The sequence below is a fragment of the Herpailurus yagouaroundi genome, unplaced genomic scaffold (assembly GCF_014898765.1).
Source record: "Herpailurus yagouaroundi ecotype Mexico unplaced genomic scaffold, PumYag 159, whole genome shotgun sequence".
Lineage (NCBI taxonomy): Eukaryota > Metazoa > Chordata > Mammalia > Carnivora > Felidae > Herpailurus > Herpailurus yagouaroundi.
In genome coordinates, this window is record NW_024412400.1 from 22,353,072 (window position 1) to 22,375,037 (window position 21,966).

Consider the following 21,966-nt stretch of genomic DNA (forward strand, 5'->3'; position numbering starts at 1 on the left):
TGTGTGTGTGTGTGTGTGTGTGTGTGTGTGTGTGTGTGTGTGTGTGTTGGGAGAGCAGGTGTTATGGATAGAAGAGCTTATGAGAAAGTTGGGAAGTAGAAAGGGAAGAAAGGCAGGGAGAGCTGGAGGAGGGGTGGGGATGAGTTGGAAGAGAAGGGGAGGGAGGAAAGGAGAAAGAATTGGGTAATTGTTGGCATTTTCAGCTTGGCTGGAGAGTGGAATTTGTGACCACGAAGATCCTTTGTGTGCTACATTAACAGGTTTAGACTTTATCTTGAGTGCAATGGGGAAGCTGTAAAAGATTATTAATAGAGGAATGACATCATCATTTTCGCTGTCACCTGTACTTTATCTCAGATGCCTCACATTATTATTTATTCTCTAAAGGCTTATGTATTGCACTACTTAGGTACAACTGGGTCTGAAATAGTTTCATTTTAACATCTTATCACATAATTACCACGTATCATTAGTCAGATTGTGACATAGAATAAGGGATTTATTACTGGGTTAGACATTATGTAATTGTGGGAGCTGGTGGGATATGCTTTGCAAGCTGTTGCCTCTGCATCCGGTATAGTATTTGGCTGGAAGTCTTCATGGTTCAACCAGATTTACAATCAGGAAGGAAGACTGGATGCAAATGATAGCAAGAAGAGATGGGATCCCATGAAGATGAACTGGAACCCATGACTGTCTCTCATCACCTCCAATCTTGACAGTGCGAGTAACCTGCATGAAAAGCTGGTGCCCTTCACCACGGAGCTGCACGTGCATCTGGCCCAGGACCTGAAGAAGCTAAAGGAGGAGAACCAGTGGGAGCTGGAAGATCTGCAGATCTGGGAGCTACCCCATGCCAACCACACGGGTCAGAGGTCAGTGAAAGTGTGTGTGGTTGCCAGTGCCTGGTGCTCTACACCGACCTTCAGAGTGCAATAGCTACTGCTTCACCTCTGCCTTCCAAACCTTGTGTGAATTTCTTTTGTGGCCAATGCTAACCTAAAATCAAACAGAGAAGGGAATTCTAGAAAGCATTATTCCAGCTCTAGTTGTTAATACTGTACAAAACTGTCATACCTCGTATTTTGGAGCACACTTAGGACTACTAAGCATTCTGCCAAACAGTACACACACACACACACACACACACATCATATATATATATATGAATGTATATATTTATGTATATATATGTATATATGTAAATATATATATTACAATATCCTCTGAAGGATTATTATCATTTTATAAATAGAAAAACAGAGAGATAGGTTGAATAAATTGCTGTTAGTAAGAAGCAAAACTGGCATTTGTATTTGCTCTAATTCCTATCTTATACTTTTACGTACTAAGCAAAACCTTCTCTGCCAAGGATTGTAGGAAGGTAGACAGATGCTAATTTTTTAAAACACTGTTTTTGTCAACATAGCATATTTTGATACATCTAGCTCTGAAATTAAGCTTGCCAGTGACCCTCACTGCCTGATACTAAGATTTCTCTGTGGTGCTCTGATAGGCATCTGGCATCCATCACTGCTGCCATAGAGGCATTGAAGCTTAAGTGGCTTCCTGATATTCTGAGGCCTACAGAATATTCTAAACCATGGACATCCAGATTTGGCCCATCCATATTATCATTGGCCGTATCCTGAAGTCCTTGAACGACTGCATCTTAAAATGGAGGCCTCCCCTGATTTGTTTTGCCAGCTGTTAACACCTCAGTACCACTGATGGAGGTCATTTTTATGATGGGGGAAATAGAATCTAGGGAAAGAGGACAGGAGTGATAGCTTTTTTTAGTACCCCATCCTAGGGCTTTATAACTTCAGTGTGTTTCTGCCACTTCCAGCTGTCAATTTCTGTATCTCTGCCTCTTTTCCCAAGCTAGGGAAGACCTCAGCCTGAGTGCATGGCAGGTCTTAGGTGGCTGGATATTAACTTCCTTAGGGAAAACCCTCAGCCAATGACTGCTGAGAGGTGGTATATAAATACTCCAGCTCCCTTGACTCAGCTCTAAAGATCTGAAGCATGTGGTTTTATATGGTTTTCAGAATTTTCCTCCTTCCTTCCTTCCTTCCTTCCTTCCTTCCTTCCTTCCTTCCTTCCTTCCTTTCTTTTTTGGTTTTCTGGAGTTGTTGTTTTTTTTTTTTTAAATTTTCATCCAAATTATTTAGCATATAGTGCAACAATGATTTCAGGAGTAGATTCCTTAATGCACCTTACCCATTGAGCCCATCCCCCTTCCCACAACCCCTTCGGTAACCCTCTGTTTGTTCTCCATATTTAAGTCTCTTTTTGTCCCCCTCCCTGTTTTTATATTGTTTTTGCTTCCCTTACCTTATGCTCATCTGTTCTGTGTCTTAAAGTCCTCATATGAATGAAGTCATATATTTGTCTTTCTGACTAGTTTCACTTAGCATAATTCCCTCTAGTTCCATCCATTTAGTTGTGAATGGAAACATTTCATGCTTTCTGATTGCTGAGTAATACTCCATTGTATATATATAGCACATCTTCTTTATCCATTCATCCATCAGTGGACATTTGGGCTCTTTCCATACTTTGGCTATTGTTTATAGTGCTGCTATGAACATTGGGGTGCATGTGTCCCTTCAAAACAGCATACCTCTATCCCTTGGATAAATACCTAGTAGTCCAATTGCAGGGTCACAGGGTAGTTCTCTTTTTAATTTTTTGAGGAACCTCCATACTGTTTTCCAGAGTGGCTGCACCAGCTTGCATTCCCACCAGCAGTGCAAAAGTGATCCTCTTTCTCTGCATCCTCGCCAACATCTCGTTGCCTGAGTTGTTAATGTTAGCTATTCTGACAGGTATGAGGTGGTACCTCATTGTGGTTTTGATTTGTATTTCCCTGATGATGAGTGATGTTGAGCATTTTCTCGTGTGTCGGTTGGCCATCTGGATGTCTTCTTTGGAGAAGTGTCCATTCATGTCTTTTGCCCATTTCTTCACTGGATTATTTGTTTTTTGGGTGTTGAGTTTGGTAAGTTCTTTATAGATTTTGGATACTAACCCTTTATCTGATATGTCGTTTGCAAATATCTTCTCCCATTCTGTCAGTTGCCTTTTAGTTTTGCTGGTTGTTTTCTTGGCTGTGCAGAAGCTTTTTATCTTGATGAGGTCCCAGTAGTTCATTTTTGCTTTTGTTTCCCTTGCCTCTGGAGATGTGTTGAGTAAGAAGTTGCTGTGGCCGAGGTCAAAGAGGTTTTTGCCTGCGTTCTCCTCAAGGATTTTGATGGCTTCCTGTCTTACATTTAGGTCTTTCATCTATTTTGAGTTTAGTTTTGTGTATGGTGTAAGAAAGTGGTCCAGGATCATTCTTCTGCATGTTGCTGTCCAGTTTTGCCAGCACCACTTGCTGAAGAGACTGTCTTTATTCCATTGGATAGTCTTTCCTGCTTTATCAAAGATTAGTTGGCCATACATTGGTGGGTCCATTTCTGGGTTCTGTATTATGTTCCATTGATCTGGGTGTCTGTTTTTGTGCCAGTACCATACTGTCTTGATGATTACAGCTTTGTAGTATAGCTTGAAGTCCAAGATTGTGATGCCTCCTGCTTTGGTTTTCTTTTTCAAGATTGCTTTGGCTATTCGGGGTCTTTTCAGGTTCCATACAAATTTTAGGATTGTTTGTTCTAGCTCTATGAAGAATGCTGGTGTTATTTTGATAGGGACTGCATTGAATATGTAGATTGCTTTGGGTAGTATTGACATTTTAACAACTTTTGCTCTTCCAATCTGGGAGCATGGAATCTTTTTCCATTTTTTTGTGTCTTCTTCAATTTCTTTCATAAGCTTTCTATAGTTTTCAGTGTATAGATTTTTCACCTCTTTGGTTAGATTTATTCCTAGGTATTTTATGGGTTTTGGTGCAATTATAAATGGGATCGATTCCTTGATTTCTCTTTCTGTTGCTTTATTATTGGTGTATAGGAATGCAACCGATTTCTGTGCATTGATTTTATATCCTGCGACTTTGCTGAATTCATGGATCAGTTCTAACAGTTTTTTGGTGGAATCTTTTGGGTTTTCCTTATGGAGTGTCATGTCATCTGAAAAGAGTGAAAGTTTGCCCTCCTCCTGAACAATTTGGATGCCTTTTTTTCCTTTGTGTTGTCTTATTGCTGAGGCTAAGACTTCCAGTACTAGGTTGAATAACAGTGGTGAGAGTGGACATCCCTGTCTTATTCCTGACTTTAGGGGGAAAGCTTTCAGTTTTTCCCCACTAAGGATGATATTAGCAGTGGGATCTTTCATATATGGCTTTTATAATCTTGAGGTATGGTCCTTCTATCCCTACTTTCTTGAGGGTTGTTTTTTTTTTTTTATCAAGAAAGGATGCTGTATTTTGTCAAATGCTTTCTCTGTATCTATTGAGAGGATCATGTGGTCTTGTCCTTTCTTTTATTGATGTGATGTATCGCATTGATTGTTTTGCAGATTTTGAACCAGCCCTGCAACCCAGGTATATCCCACTTGGTCATGGTGAATAATTCTTGTAATGTATTGTTGGATCTTGTTGGCTAGTATCTTGTTGAGGATTTTTGTATCCATATTCATCAGAGAAACTGGTCTGTAGTTTTCCTTTATAGTGGGGTCTTTGGTTTTGGGATCAAGGTAATGCTGGCTTCATAGAAAGAGTTTGGAAGTGTTCCTTCCATTTCTATTTTTTGGAACAGCTTCAAGAGGTGTTATTAACTCTTCCTTAAATGTTTGGTAGAAGTCCCCTGGAAAGCCATCTGGCCCTGGACTCGTTTTTTGGGAGATTTTTGATGACTAATTAGATTTCTTTACTGGTTATAGATCTGTTCAAATTTTCTATTTCTTCCTGTTTCAGTTTTGGTAGTTTATATGTTTCTAGGAATTTGTCCATTTCTTCCAGATTTCCCATTTTATTGGCATATAGTTGCTCATAATACTCTCTTATTGTTGTTTGTATTTCTGCTGTGTTGGTTGTGATTTCTTCTCTTTCATTCTTGATTTTATTTTTTGGGTCCTTTTTTCTTTTTGGTCAAACTGGCTAGGGATTTATCAATTTTGTTAATTCTTTCAAAGAACCAGCTTTTGGTTTCGTTGATCTACTGTTTTTTGGGTTTTTGTTTTGTGACTGTGTGATTTCTGCTCTAATCTTTATTATTTCCTGTCTTCTGCTGGTTTTGGGTTTCATTTGCTGTTCTTTTTCCAGCTCTTTAAAGTGTAAGGTTAGGTTGTGTTTCTGAGACCTTTCTTCCTTCTTCAGGAAGGCCTGGATTGCTATATGCTTCCTTCTTATGACCGCCTTTGCTGACTCCCAGAGGTTTGGGGCTGTGGTGTTATCATTTTCATTGGCTTCCAAGTACTTTTTAATTTCCTCCTTAACTTCTTGGTTAGCCCATTCATTCTTTAGTAGTATGGTCTTTAGTGTCCAAGTATTTGTTACCTTTCCAAATTTTTTCTTGTGGTTGATTTCGAGTTTCATAGCGCTGTGGTCTGAAAATATGCACGGTATGATCTTGATCTTTTTGTACTTTTTGAGGGCTGATTTATGTCCCAGTATGTTATCTATTCTGGAGAACATTCCATATGCACTGGAAAAGAATGTATATTCCACTGATTTAGGTTGAAATGTTCTGAATATATGTTAAGTCCATCTGGTCCTGTGTGTCATTCAAAACCCTGTTTCCTTGTTGATTTTCTGTTTAGATGATCGGTCCATTGTTGTAAGTGGGTGTTGAAGTACCCTACTATTGTGGTATTATTATCAATGAGTTTCCTTATGTTTTTGATTAATTGATTTATATATTTGGATGCTTCCACATTTGGAGCAGAAATGTTTAGAATTGTTAGATCTTCTTGGTGGATAGACCCCTGAATTATGATATAATGCCCTTCTTCATCTTTTGTTACAGTCTTTATTTTAAAGTCTAGATTGTCTGATATAAGGGTGGCTACTCTGGCTTTCTTTTGGCTACCATTCGCATGACAGATGGTTCTCCATGCCCTTACTTCAATCTGAAGGTGTCTTTAGGTCTAAAGTGGGTCTCTTGTAAACAGCATATAGATGGATCTTGTTTTCTTATCCACTCTGTTACCCTGTGTCTTTTGATTGGAGCATTTTGTCCATTGATGTTTAGAGTGAGTACTGAAAGATATGAATTTATGCCATTATGTCACCTGTAGAGTCGGAGTTTCTGGTGGTGTTCCCTGGTCCTTTCTAGTCTTACCTGCTTTTGTTGTTTTTTTCATCTTTTCTCACCTCAAAATGCAAAATTTCTTGCAGGGCTGGTTTAGTGGTCATGAACTCCTTTAATTTTTGTTTGGGAAAATTTTTATCTCTCCTTCTATTTTGAATGACAGCCTTGCTGGATAAGAATTCTTGGCTATACATTTTTCTGATTCAACATATTTAATATATCCTGCCATTCCTTTCTGGCCTGTCAGCTTTCTGTAGATAGGTCTTCTGTGAACCTGATCTGTCTTCCCTTGTAGGGTGAGGACTTTTTTCCCTTGCTGCTTTCATGATTCTCTCCTTGCCTGAGTGTTTTGTGAATTTGAATATAATATGCCTTGTTGATGGTTGGTTTTTGTTGAATCTAATGGGAGTCCTCTCTGCTTCTTGGATTTTGATGTTTGTGTCTTTTCCCAGGTTAGGAAATTTTCCACTATGACTTGCTCACATAAACCTTCTACCCCTTTTTCTCTCTTCATCTTCTTGGACCCCTATGATTCTGATGTTACTCCTTTTTAATGAGTCACTGAATTCTCTAATTCTTAAATCGTGCTTTTTTGCCTTAGTTTCCCTCTTTTTTTCTGCTTCATTGTTTTCCATAAGTTTATCCTCTATATTGCTGATATGCTGCTCTGTGTCATCTATCCTTGCTGTCGTCGCATCCATTCAATATTGCAGCTTAGTTATAACATTTTTTTATTTCATCCTGACTAGGTTTTACTTCTTTTATCTCCACAGAAAGGGATTGTAATCTATTTTCAACCCCAGCCAGTACTCTTATTATCGTGATTCTAAATTCTAGTTCAGACATCTTTAAAAAAATTTTTTTTTTTAATTTTTTTTTTTATTTTTTTTAAACTTTTTTTTCAACGTTTATTTATTTTTGGGACAGAGAGAGACAGAGCATGAACGGGGGAGGGGCAGAGAGAGAGGGAGACACAGAATCAGAAACAGGCTCCAGGCTCCGAGCCATCAGCCCAGAGCCCGACGCGGGGCTCGAACTCACGGACCGCGAGATCATGACCTGGCTGAAGTCGGACGCTTAACCGACTGCGCCACCCAGGCGCCCCTATTTTTAATTTTTTTAATGTTTATTTTTGAGAGAGAGAGACTGAGCATGAGTGGGGGGAGGGGCAGAGAGAGGGAGACACAGAATCTGAAGCAGGTTCCAGGCTTTGAGCTGTCAGCACAGAGCCCGATGTGGGGCTCAAACTCATGAACTGTGAAATCATGACCTGAGCCGAAGTCAAATGCTTAACTGACTGAGCCATCCACGCCCCCTTCTAGTTCAGACATCTTGCTTGTATCTGTGTTGATTATCCTTGGCTGTCATTTTTTCCTGTTCTTTCTTTTGGGGTGAATTCCTTCATTTCATCATTTGGAAGGAAGAAAAGAAATTAATAAGGTAAAAAAAAATTAAAATTAAAAAATTAACAACACACAAAATAATCAAATAAAGGATGCTAGATCCTAGGTGTGTTTTGGTCTCGTTGTTGAAAGGAGCTTGATAGATTAGAGAAGAAAGGGAATGTTAAGAAAAGAACAAAAAAGGAAAAAGAAATGAATACATTTGAAAATTTGAAAAAATGAATGCAATGAAATAGAATAAAATGAAATGATGGAAGTAAAACAATTTGAAAAATTTACAAAAAAGTAAAAAAATATAGTGGAAAAAATTAAAGAAAAATATTTTTAATAAATATAGGAAATAAAAATAAATTCTTTCTGTATTCAAGAATCAGAAAAGAAAAAAAATTGAATAGACTGGCAAACAGACTGAAATATGATTGAAATTATATCAGTTTCCCTAGAAGTCAGACTGCAAAGCACTTTATCATCTGTAAACTAAGCAGGTGGAGAGACACGTGGTGTTCCTGAAGCATGAGGTTGGCCCAGTTGGGCGGGGCTTAGGGTATGGCTCCCTTCTCTGCTAGATGGTGCTGTTTAGCTTACTGGGGTGAATTGTTGTGGTGCATGTAGGCGTGTGTTCGCATGCGTGGGAGGGGTGAAAATGGCGTCACCTACCTACCCAGTCTCTAGTATCAGAACTCTTCTCCCTGACCAGCAATCACGCACCCCTTCTTTGCCTCTGGCTTTTGTCCACTCCCCGCTTTTACACTGTCTGTGACCAAGCCGTCAGGTTGCCAGGCAGCACCTCCCTCCTGAGTTTTATCTTAGATGTGTTTCCCAACCCGTCATTTTTTTTTTTAATTTTTTAACATTTATTTATTATTGAGAGACAGAGCATGAGCATGGGAGGGGCAGAGAGAGAGACACACACAGAATCTGAAGCAGGCTCCAGGCTTCAGCCGTCACCACAAAGAGCCCGACGTGGGGCTTGAACTCGCAAACCACAAAATCATGACCTGAGCTGAAGTCTGGGGCTCAACCAACTGAGCCACCCGGGGCCCCCCCCCCCAGCCCCTCACTTCTGAGGGACTGTGGCTTTGACCTGCTCAGACCCTCTCTCACTGATCAATGGCCAGGTGCCCACCCACCTCTAGGAATGTTTGTGAGACTGTGCTACTGCTGATGCCGAGACTGCAGCTGGCTGCCAGCCCGCCCCAGAAAAAGTTCACGCAATTGTGTGACAGCAGCTTTTCAGGGATTATGGCAAATCACGACACACATCTGACACCAGGCTTCCCCCTTAATGTCCTTGTCTAGCACCAGCTAATGTGGTTGTTCTCCTGGGTCCGCTGGGACTTTTACGTGTGGGGTGGCCAGACAGCCTGTACCAAATGTCCTCCCAGCAGGGGAACCACCTCTCTCCGTGTGGCCCTCGGACCCCTTGGACCTCACTCTCTGCTCCTGGGGTTTTCCCTTCCCACCAGAGCACCACTGGGTATTGAACTGCAGAGTTTCAGACTCTGTTTATAGAGTGCTAATGAAATTTATTTAAAAAAAATTTTTTTTTCAACGTTTATTTATTTGTGGGACAGAGAGAGACAGAGCATGAACGGGGGAGGGGCAGAGAGAGAGGAAGACACAGAATCGGAAACAGGCTCCAGGCTCTGAGCCATCAGCCCAGAGCCCGACGCAGGGCTCGAACTCACGGACCGCGAGATCGTGACCTGGCTGAAGTCGGACGCTTAACCGACTGCGCCACCCAGGCGCCCCATAGAGTGTTAATGAAATTTAAACCCCCTCCTTTCTCCTTTCTCCCTTTTTTGTTCAGTCCCTTGTGTACTCTTTCTTTTCTCTCTCACTGCTTTTGTTGGGGGGGGGGTGGAATGCTTTCCTGTACTCTCCCCCCTCCCATCTCTGTCCTCTCTTCACAAGCAAAAAGAGCTCCCTGCCCTCTGCAGCTTCTCTTTCTCCCAGTTCACCTCTCCTCACCGCATACCTGCCAAGTTCTGTGGTTCAGGTTGTGCAGATTGTTGTATTAATCCTCAAATTCATTTTCTAGGTGTGCGGGATGGTTTAGTGTTGCTTTGACTACATTTCAGGGACAAGAGATGAAAAAAAACCCTTCCATGCTCTTCTATCATATCGGCCCCTCCCCCATAAGAGACTCTTAAATACAGAAAACAAACTGATGGTTGCAACCGGGGTGTTGCATGGGGGGTGGGCTAAATGAGTTATGGGCATTATGGAGGGCACTTGTTGGGATGGGCGCTGGGTGTTATATGTAAGGGATGAATCACTAAATTCTATTCTTGAAACCATTATTATGCTATATATTAACTAACAAGGATTTAAATTTTAAAAAGGAGTTCTAAGGATATTGCATATACAGGAAAGAAACAATAAGAAAATTTTACATTTAAAAAATCTTTCACCAGCCCTCACCATCTACAGAGGAAGCACAAATTCCTTAGCATCAGACTTCAAACTTTCTTAGACTCCAAACTTTATCATATGGTCATCCCCTGCCTATCCAAATTCATTTCATATTTGTTTCATTTTATACTCTGCATCTATCAGTTTAAAACTAGGTTAATTCCTCCAAACATATCATGGAGCTTCCTACCTGTGTGACCTTATAAATTATGTGGCCTCTAGAATGCTCTTGCTATTTTTCTCCGTATGATACATATGATCTCTGTATCATCTCTGTATGATAGTCTTTAAAATATGAATTAGGCATCATGCCTCTTTGAAGCCTTGTTGGCTGCCTCAATCATTTCTTCTGTTACTCGATAATGTTTGTGTTACTAAGCTTATCACTTTGAATTATGATTACGTTTGTCTGTCTCTTACACAAGACCCTGAGTACCATGTGGGCATGGACAGTGTCCATAAATTCTGGTTCTTAGCACAGCGCTTGATGTATAATAGAATAGATAGTCAATACGTGCTTTCTTGGCTGAATTAATGTTATGGAAATGATGTAATTTTATTCAGAAGTGTCCTAGTGGAGATGGGGAAGTCTCACAAACTCACTTAGGCAGCTCTTAATAATAGCCAGGGCCGGAAGGTTTCCCTCCCTATTCTCAGAGGCCATGTGTAGTCAGATGGTCATGTACCTTGAGCACACTTCTGGAAGAGGGGTAGAGTGTGAAGGGATTCAGGGAGAAGTAGGAGGATGGGTGGTAATGGATGTGATCTCTTTCCAATATTACTCATGCTTTGAATACCCAAATTGTACTCCTGAAATCATGAATGTGATTGGTTTCACAGCCAAAGGGCTTGCTCTACAAGAATAAATATTACTGAGGTGTTACTCCCAAATGAAGGGGCTGAGACAGAGGAGACCCTGCAGAAGTCAATTTGGAAGTTATAGGAGTTTGGGGGTGTGTGTTTGAATTGAGCATGCTCTGAAAGAGGTTCCAGGCCTACTAAACTGAAATCTCTGAGGTGCAAAGAGTCACATCTAGATTACAATGCATTTTTATAGAGCTTATGGAAAGTTAAAATATTCCAAAGTGTCTAGGAAAAGGGAATAGCATTTAGTAAAGTAAAAGAAAGTTTCCTTCCTCCCCAATTCTTCCTTCAGAGGAAAGAGAAAGAGAAGTACTTTCCCTGTTTAACTATCTTAATATAAGCCTAATTAACAAACCTATATTTTTTATGGCTTAATTCAGTTAAAACGCAAATACCCTCTCTATCAAGTTACATATTAAATATCCTAATAATGAAAACAGACAATTGACAAAGTGAAATCTAACCAGTTCTTGAAAGTAAAAATAAGGAATAATACTATTGTTGAAATGCTTGTTGATAGGTGTGTACTCTTCCTCATAGCCTCCTGGCCCACTTTTTACCCCATTCTTTCTAATGGCAACCAGCTTTGTGCTGGTGTGACCTCCCCTCAGGCATGTCACATACCTTCAACTTTCTGCCATGGAGTTTTCTGACCCTATTGCCTGGGAAGCTTGTGGGAATCCAGCAAGTATTTCTCTATGGGCAAACTGGAAGTGCAAGAGGGCTAGCATCCCATGGGCAATCCCTGACCAACAGGAAGTGGGATCCAGGAAATAGATGCTCCCTTTTTATCCCTGAGGTGTTAAACTCTGAGGCATGGTCTACAGAGCTTCTCAGAAGGTCCCAGCAGTGCCCACGGCAGTGACTGAGCCAGGATGAACACTTCAACTGACTTTCTCCCTTTTCTGTTTCATTTTACTGGTTCTCCATTTCTGTTGTCCAAATCACATCCCCAAATAACTCTCTGCATGTGGGCCCTGTCTCAGAATCTGTTTTACTGCAGAAAGCCCAGGCTAAGATAACAAGCTGTATTGGACACATTTAAAGCACTATCTTAGATTCTCTCAGAGCCACAGGTCTATGGCCCTTTAGCCAATGGCTTGTGGGAAGCCAGTTGCCAACACCATCAGAACTTCTGCTAGAATGACTCCATGGCACCCACCATGGTGTGAGCCCAGGCCCATCTTATTCATAAACCCTGGTTCCCATCTTTTTCACTGGACTCAGAACAGATTCCATCCACAGGGCATGGGACCTGGCTTCCACCCAAAATGTCAAAGGGACCAAATAATATAAACTGGAAGAGCAGAAGAGTTGATTTTCTATGGGGAAAGTTTGATCAAATGGGAGACAGGAGATGGGGATGAGGGGCCATCAGATAAATTCCTCGTCCTTTTTCCTTTTCGTGGGCGGTACCAAACATAGTTTTCTATGCAGCTTATTTGGAGAAGTTCATACAGCTGGGTGACTGTGGCTTATGAAGCAATAGATGGTATGGTGATGTATCACCTTATATTTACTTCCCATCTTTCTCTATCTCTCTGTTTGGGGATCACATCTCTCAATAAAGCACCAACACTTAAACCTTGTCTCAGGCTTGTTTTCTAGGGCACCTGGATTAAGACATAGGTCATTGAGGGCTTTTTCTAGGTTGCTGATAATACAGAATAACTGGGGGCAAGTAGAAATCAACTTTGAAAAAGGTTATACAACAGGAAGTAGACTTTGGAAAGGTCTCAGGATTACACTTCCTACTTACAGCTCAACACAGAAGACATTAGTTCCTTTGATATGGGATCAGTGATAATAGAGTTGAGAACTGTACCTACCTCAACTTTGCAGGGAAAAGGAATCCACCCATGCATTTCCATTCCTGTGGTGCCTCATCCCTCCCTTAAACAAGGTAATAAGAATATCTGCTTGGTCTGGTTTTTGTTTCAGCCTTCACCTTTGTTACCAAGGGTGCACAAAATGCTTTGGAAATGGAAAGAGTATTTTCTGATTATGAAGAAAAGTATGTGTACCATCAAGAACTTGAAGATTTCAGAAGTTTTTCAAGAAGTGAAAAAAATCCCCTGAAGTTCTTCAACCCATAAATAACCAGTTAGGTTTTGTGCGTTTCTTTCTTAATTTTCAAAAGTGTATGCATACTCATACATGTGTACACACAGGCTCACCTGTGTAATTTTCCTTCTGGAAATCTCCTCCCACTCTTCACCCACTGAAACTCTCTTTGGCCCTCAAGATAAGATTATCTGGAACCTCTTTTATGAAGGCTTCTCTGGTTTTCCATATAATATATTCTTCTTAGACATATCACATTTGGTTTATATTATATTTATTTTTGTTCATCTGTATATATTTTCCCAAACTATAGTATAAGCTTCTAGACTAGAGGACAGAGACCATATCTGATTCTTCTTTGAAATCTCACATTACCTAACAAGTATTGAATTAATATTTGATAAATGAACAAATATACAATTCACCCTATAGTTATTTTTCGCACCTTTATCATAGTATTATTTCTTACACATGATTATCATTTTATGACTTTCTCATTTGTTAATTATTTCATATGCGTGTGTCTCATTTCACCAATTAGATGGTGAAATTTCCAAAGGCAAGGACTTTGCTTATGTTTCTTTTATCATATTTATCACATTTTTGAATATAGAGCAGGTATATAGCAAACATTTTTTGAGTTTGCCCACTGATACAGTTTAGCCATCAGATGCTGCATATTTCCATCCCAAACAGTCCAAAAGCAAGTGAACTCTAGGTTTGGAAAATGATTGGAATGTATATCCATGATGTTCCACGGCAATCAATTAATAGGGCTTGTCCATGCGTATCTGAGAATTGTTATAGCTTATTTCTGGTGATCAGTCACTCTGAGATACAGGACCAAATAAATAAATATATCTTTCTAGACATTCAGTAGCTCCAGAGAAGTCACCGTTTGAGAGAATGTACTTTTCATTGTTTAACGTTAGAAACTTGTGATATGGGGACATGCTGCTCTCATGAGACCGAAATTCACTTATGTGAGAGAAAATACTTAACAAATTCAAAATTTGAAGAACACATTATCAGCGATGCTGACGTTATTGAAAATGAGATATGGCATGGGAAAGTAAATTCTGGAATGGGTACTGCTCTTCTCCCCCTGAATGGCATGAACATTTTTTAGGACATTCCCATGAGCTTTGAGTTAATCCAGGTTCCAGTCACAGCTTGTCCATTTGCTTCATGTGTAACCTTAGATAAGTCACTAAATCTCCTTAAGCCTCAGTTTTCTTCTCTATAATAGGGATAACAATTCTTCCTATTTTATAAGATTATTGGAAGGTAAAGACTAAGATAAAGGCAGCCTGTGCAAAAGATTTTTTTAGCAAGATGCCAGCCTATCACTATTATTTAATAAATATTGGAATTTATTATTTTTGTGACTTTTTGCTCAGACTGTTCCAAAAGGAAATTGGCATTCATTAGTATTAAATTATTTTCTCTTATCAAAGACAGTATGCATTTCTTTTTCCTCTTTCCTCCCATTTAGTTCCTGTTTATGCCTCTGCAGTAGCAGAGCAAAGGCAGCCATTCTTACCAAGGCTCTTAGGGTTGAAGAACAACAAATCCTCCTTCCATGCAGCAAATATTAATTAGTGACATTAGAAATAGAAGGGCTGTGAAGTAGATAGAAGTGCATGTGAAGTCAGTCAGCAAGGCCCCACTCTTTGTTGACAGGCATCATAGAATCATTAATTGTTCTAGTATGGGACAGGCTCCCAGCTTCTGAGCACAAGACTATTTATCTTAAAACTGGCAAAGCACCTTGATTAAATAGTATCATATAAAGACATGTGAAAATAAAATGTCATTAATAATTGTTATAAATAGTAATAAGAGCAATGCAACACACCCTCAATAACTTTCCATGAGAAAAAAAAAGAGAAATAGAGAACAAATTATATAAAAATAAAGTAATTTTCAGGTAAAGTAATTTCCGCAAGCACTTCCATTTAGTTAATAACAGCAAAGTAGACAAGCTAATAAATGCAGTATTATTAGGACAAGAGAATGCATACTGACTTTGGTAAGAGAAAACGCTCAATTTAATACTAACGAATGCTGACTTCTTTCTTTTTTTTGACAGTCTGAGAAACTCTGGTCTCTGTGCTGCAATGAAGCTCATTGATTCCGTCTTCAAAGGCTTTTGGAAAAAAATATAGAAACCTTTGCCTCATGGAGAAGACAATGCAGACGACTATTAGGAATTTTTTTTTTTTATTTCCCTGATTCCTGTTCTTTTAAAAAGAGGTATATGATACCTCTTGCTTCCCACTCCCTTAACAAATAATTGGCTGACCCTATTTTTCTTTTCTTTAATCTGCTTACATCTGCAGAGCATTCCAGAATTTGTTTGATTGGAAAGATCCTTTCACTCAAGGGATTTAATTAAAGAAAGAACAATGCTCACAGTCAGCAGTGCAGGAGCAGGTGATTCGTAATATAGCCTCAGTATAAATAAAACTGCCCAGAAGCCCTCATTGTAGGACGTGGGGGTTCTTCTTACCACTGCCTGAGAGAGATGTAGGTAGGTCAAGCTGATGATCAACTATTAGGTTTATACTTGAAGCCCGTTAGGTGGCCTCATCTGTTGATGTGTTTCCTAGGGAACGAGTCATGTGCCTAGGGAGAGAAACATGCCGCTTCTCTGAATGAAGAGATACTTTTAATCATTTGTCTTGTGGCAACTTTTTTTTCATTTTTGCACAGTCTGTCTCTGGCAGTGATGGTTTCATGGCTCATGGTGGAAGACAGAGTTCTTTTCTCATCTTCATTCCCTGCCTTTAGGTAACATCGAGTTTTTGCCAAATTGACTATCCCTTTTCTAAAGTTGTGGTGCTCAAACCTTAGCATCCAGCAGAACCGTGGTGAGCTTTTTCAAAGCACACATCATGGAGATCCTTCCCACCTTTACTCAGTTAGGAGTTGGGAGTAGGCATGTGTGTTTTTTGGGGAAAGAAAGGTCTCCAGGCGGTTCCTGTGTATACCAAGATGAAGAACCTCTGTCGTAAGCCTTAGCTTAGGTCGATGTGCAGGAGCTTCAGCTGCGGCTGCATATTGAAATCACCTGGAGTCTTGAAAGCCCAACTGCTGCGATCTACCTCGAGAGATTCTGATTTAACTAGAAACTGGGCTTTGAGATTTTTTAAAAGCTCCCCAGGCGATTCCAGTATTCAGCCAAAGTTGTAGACTTCTTCTTTAGCTACATACCCAGCCTAGGCCAGAGGCATTTTGATCCTTCAAAGTGCCATATTTCCATCTGAATACCTACTAGCATGAATTTTTTCTTACCTATAATTAATAGCTCCCTTGATAAGACGCTTATACTGGGAGTGCTACATGCAAAGCTGCTATACATAAAGGATAACCTGTGTTCATTTGCTCATTCATTCAATCATTCATTCATACATTCATCAAATTTAGTGTCTACTGTGTGCTGCACTCTGTTCTAGGGTTTGTGGCAGTGGAAGAGAAATACATGGTCATTGCCTTTGTGGTGATTAATGGACAGAAATGGCTGGACCCCGTATTTCAGATTCTCTTCATCAGTAGGCTGCTGGGTTTGTTTATGTCCTCTTCTTTTGTCCTTCTCTTTCATGTCCCAGATGCTCCATTTTTATTAAACTTGTGCTTCCCTGAATCACATTTTCCTTCACTTCTGGGTCTTGTCCCTGTTGAGATCTCTGTGCCTAGATGTCCTTTCCTCTTCTTCCCTAACCAGCTAGCTATCCATCTTTTTCGGAAGGCTTCTGGGGTATGTCTCTCTCCTTCATTCCCTACAGTCCCTTGCACTGGGTAGGATTGGTCAAATGAGAAATCAATTATACAAAGAGAAGAAAATGTATTGTACTTGATGTCAAAATATGATGTATTTGATGTAAATGATGTCAAAATGTTAAGTGAATTCTTGGTGGACATTTGGAAAAACAAAGATGATGAGGGTAACATTACTGTGTGCTTACAATCTTGTGGCCCTGCACATCAGATAAGTTAAGGGCAGCCCTGGAGTTCAGCCTAAGGATCAGAGAGTGTAATGAGGACTGAAACGTATAGGTTTCTCTCTCAGCTGCTCTTGTGCCTCCTTATTTTAGCGATGTTTACTGAAGAAAAAAACAAGTGCACACCCCTCTAATTAAAGGCTTAAAAAAGCAATGATCGACACGACCCTATCTAATTAAAGGAAGTAGTTTTAGAGGATTCTGTGGGGTGCACTAAGGGATGAGTAAAAGAGAAATATTCTTGGGTGTTAAGTAAATGGTTGAATGGGGCATGTGAACTGGGAAATTTTAGAAATACCGCAAATCTGTTGTCTTTTCTCCCAAAGTTGTTGTGACCAGGGTAAATAAACTAAATGTTTGTGAACTTGCATTGCCTCTGTTGTTCCAATTGGAGCCATGTTAGATGGGAGAAAACCATCATTACATTCTTTACCCCTGCTGCTGCTGAGGGTTGAGCTTCTCCCAAGGTGTTAAGTATTTGCTTTTCAAAAGTGCTTTTCATCCTCTATTCCAATTGTTGGTTTATTTCTTCTGTCTTCTACTTTAGAGGTAAATTCTTAGAGAGGTATGACCATGACCTTAACTTAATCTTGCTTATAGATACAAGAACTGGCATATAGTTGGTACTCAGAAATATACACTGGTTGATATGTTCCTATTTCTACAGTGTTCATTAAAAGTTTTGCCATTTTGAAATATCTTGAGTAAAGTAAGGAGAGCACTAGGCGAATTCAAAAACCTAAGCTTAGTTTCTTTATCACCACTTCTTAAAACTTTATTTTTAACCTCTAGAGACCAACTTCTAGAGGTCTTTATGATTTATACCTTTCTATTACTCAGGGACTTTCTGATTTTTTTGGGAAGACTATTCTTAGACTGCTGTTCAGTGCCTTGAGGGAGGTCCCTCAGGTTTTTCAAAAGACAAGTGTAGGTGAATTTCCACCCTGGAGAGGAAGTGGATGGTGGTGTAATAGGCAAGCTGACATTTCCTTCTTTGAACATATTCATTTGGCTGTGTGAGGGGGAAGGGGAGTCGTAACAGTGAGGTGCCTCTCAAATGACTTAAAAATAAGAGGAATAATATATAGACCCTGGAGAGTGAAATAATAACTTTGGATTATAGCACAGTTGGTCCCTTCAGAAATATGTAAAGACAATTTAATAAGATCGAATGGCCCTTAGGCTACTAGTCTTGACTGAAGGTATTTGCATATATAGGAAAAGAAGATAACAAAAAGAAGTAGCTAGTCAGTTTGGTTAATGTAGGAAAGGAAGGTCAGAGATTATAGGGACTCTATTCATGCCAGCAATGGCTAGGGTAAGAAAAATCCTGTATTCTCGCAACTAACGTGAGCACTTGACATTAAATGCATGTATAATCCTATTGTGAAAATGGATATTTGGGACTATCGTTTGCCTGATAACAACCAAAGCAAGAATTATACAGTTAATTTCCCTACTTTAGTCCCATGCTTACCATATACACTTCTTTCTATAACTTGACTTTGCATGAAGCTTTTACAGGTTGGAAGCTAATGTGCTTATCACAACAGAATGGGTATTTTAGGCTGAATGAAAGTAATATACATAATTATAAATACAACTGGTATCCTGTTTATCCATCCTTTTCTTTTGTTAATGTATACTGGATTCTCCTGGTGATCATTCTACTTTTGATATTTACCTTCCTTCACATTCTGTTTTCTGTATTCTGTACCAAGAAAGTATTTAATGTGATTATTCATGAAAATGAACTAAAACATTGCTGCAGAGACAAGTGCATAATTGCCATATATCTACTTCAGATTGTAAGAGTAGATCATCCAGTGCCTTTCAATAAGTTTGTGTACCTTCTCATGGGTCTCCATATTTTAATACATTAAAGGCTTCAGTTATGTCTCCTAGTTTATAAAGCTCTTATGTATTTATTATTTCATCTGACCCTCACACCAACCAAGTAATGTAGCTGGAACTGATTTCAATTTTTACATGAAGTTCTAAGATGTTCTTGTTTATTTAAGGTCACAGGTCAATGTACTGGATGAGTGGAAATTGAAAAGAAACTTCTGTATCCAAGACCAATAAAATGTGTACATGTCAAATGATGTGTCAGATTGGGGAAATGCATAAAAATTCCACCCCCCCCCCCATCAATCTCAATGAAGAATCCCACTAAATATTCTTTGTGGTCACTCTTCCCACTTTTGAAGAATCATACTCTCATCACAATATACAAAACAGTGTTTCTGGCTTTATTTTATTTGGTTCACCTTCAGTTACTTCCTTAAATATTTATATAACAAGGAGAAATCACTATTGAAACTTAGGTATTTTTAGGAGGGAAGATCCTGGTAAAGGAAACCTTAGGTTTCTGCTGGCTTTTTGTGTTGACAAGAAAATAGATTGACCATTTGATATCTTTAACACATAATCAGTTTGGGATGCATCAAAGTAGATTTGGCAGTAAATTTAGAAATAGCCAGAGAGAACTGAATACACTAATAAATGGTAAGAAGAACTAGTATATTTTAAGGACATTTCAGTAGGGAGTGGGAAGAGACAGGGGAGAAGAGGAGTAGTAAGAAATTGGCTGGAGTCTGGGACATAAACTGGAACACAGCAGAAAGTAAACAGTCTGTAGTGGCAGAATCAATAGAAGAACCTTAAAAAAATTATTGCGTAATTCATTTTAACTTAAAAAATTTTTTTTTGCATTACTGTGATGCTTAAATACTTCCTTTCCTGTCTCCTCTGTAAACCTCCAGTAAGGTCAGCTCTGCACACAAATGCTCCTTGTGAGGGGTTTGTCTTTATAGAAACCAAGAGATGAGGCCAAGTTTCAAGTTTGGCTCAATGCAATGTTGGAAGAAAGTAACAATATGAGGATCATGGTGAAATTATTAATAAATTGAATACTTTATTTACAGCAGAAACAGATAGAGACTAGATGACCACAGGAACCCAGGTTCCCAGTCCATTTGCAGGTATCTTAAAGAGAGCATTGGATTTCCTACTGCTATGGCATGGGGTTTAATCCATTCTTATCTTCATTTTAAGGGGCAGTGTGACACTAGCTGGCATCTGGATTACTTAAAAAAAAATCCTTCTAATGATTGGCTTATTTCCCCTATAATCTTATTTGATTCACATTTTATTACATTCTGGCCAAAGCCTGTACATTAAAAGTTTTATTAAGTTGGAACATAAAGGATTAATTTGTTCTGGATTATTGCCCATTTTAGTCAGTAAAGCCAATAGGAGGAAATGATTGATTTAAGAAATGAAGCTCTGAGACTTTCTCAGAAGTAGTTCATGTTAATTTAAACACTCATTTCAATATAGTAGGCAGTTTTGAAATTTCTTTTAAAGATTGAAAATATCAGGTAAATTACATACTCCTCCTTGAAAACTGAAGCTAGTACATATTTTAATATTGGTGATGACCGTTCTATTTAAAGAGCAGAAGCAGAAGTAGACATGTATGATTGATTATAAGCCATGAATTGACTAAGTGTGCTTGTGAGAAATATCACATCCATGTGATGGTACTAATAGCTACTGTAACTAAACATTTACTATGTGCCAGGAGCTGGCTAAAAATTTTTACCATTTATATAATTTAATTTTCAAAAATCCACAGAACTAAGTATTATTATTCTTACAAAGTTTCAGAGAGGTTAATAAGTTGCCCAAGGCCACGGAGGTAGAAAATATTAAAGTCTGGACTTGACCTCAGGTCTGTTCCATTCCCAAACATGTATATACTAGCCAGTGTGTCCTGGCAATATCATGATCCAGGTGGACTGTTTTAACAAAGCTGTATCACTTGGCCTAAGGTCCAAGGGGTTATTGCATGCCACTGAGTTTCACGATTTGAAATATACATTTACTTAGGAAATCAAATCGCCACCAACAACTTAGCCTTGGGAGAGCTGCTTATTTTATATATAAGTCAATTTCCTCTTTCTACCTCTCATGGTCTATGAAGCCTAAACTATATACCACGATTCCAAGTGGTAGAAGATTCCTAGAAATCTTACCAGATTAGGTAATCATCTAGTCACCTCGTATTCTAAACCTCTCCTGATCTTTCTTCTAGTTTGTTTACTCACCATTATTTCCTGCTTCTTGTTCTGTAAACTTTTCTTATTAATCCACAAATATATATTGGGAGATTATCACATGCACTAGAGGGGATAATAAAGAAGCATGAGACTTTTGAGGTAGATCCAGAAATTTGAGTAGAACAAGAAAAAGTAAAGAAAGAAGATGGGAAGGGACAGGATAGGATGGAGAATAGAGGGAGTAATTCAACAGTGGTGCCTGACAGAGAAGGGACTTAGATTTTCTTGAATGAATGCATGAATGAATGAGTGAATGAAGAGTCAAGTGAATGGACAGATGGTTGAGTGGATGGATGAGCAAATAGATGGATGTGTGAATAAATGAAAGAAAGGATGGATGGAGGGGCGCCTGGGTGGCTCAGTCAGTTAAGTGTCCAGCTTCAGTTCAGGCAGATCATAATCTCACGGTTCATGAGTTCGAGCCCTGCATCAGGCTCTGTGCTGACGGCTCAGAGCCTGGAGCCTGCTTCGAATTCTGTGTCTCCTCTCTCTCTGCCCCTCCCTGCTCATGCTCTGTCTCTGTCTTTCCCTCTCTCTCTCTCTCTCAAAAATAAACATTAAAAAAAATTAAAAGAAAGAATGGATGGAATAAGTTTATTTGAAAATAAGTTTGGAAATATGGATACAACAGAATTCCATCTTGCCTCTATGTCTGGGTCCTTTTATGGAGAATCTGCTAAAAATTTGGCAGTAGTTCCAGTCATCTTAGGAGGGTATGAAACAACAGATCCTGACTTATGTTTCTCCCTATTGTGTAGGTTTGAACAAGCCAGAAGACACCTGGGGACTAGTTGGTGGAATAAGCAGACTCTTCTGTGTTGGGTACCTCGCAGGAAAGGTTATAGAGATAAGCAAATGAAATTAAGTTTGTTTGATATAGAAGAGTCTGGTTGTTTAA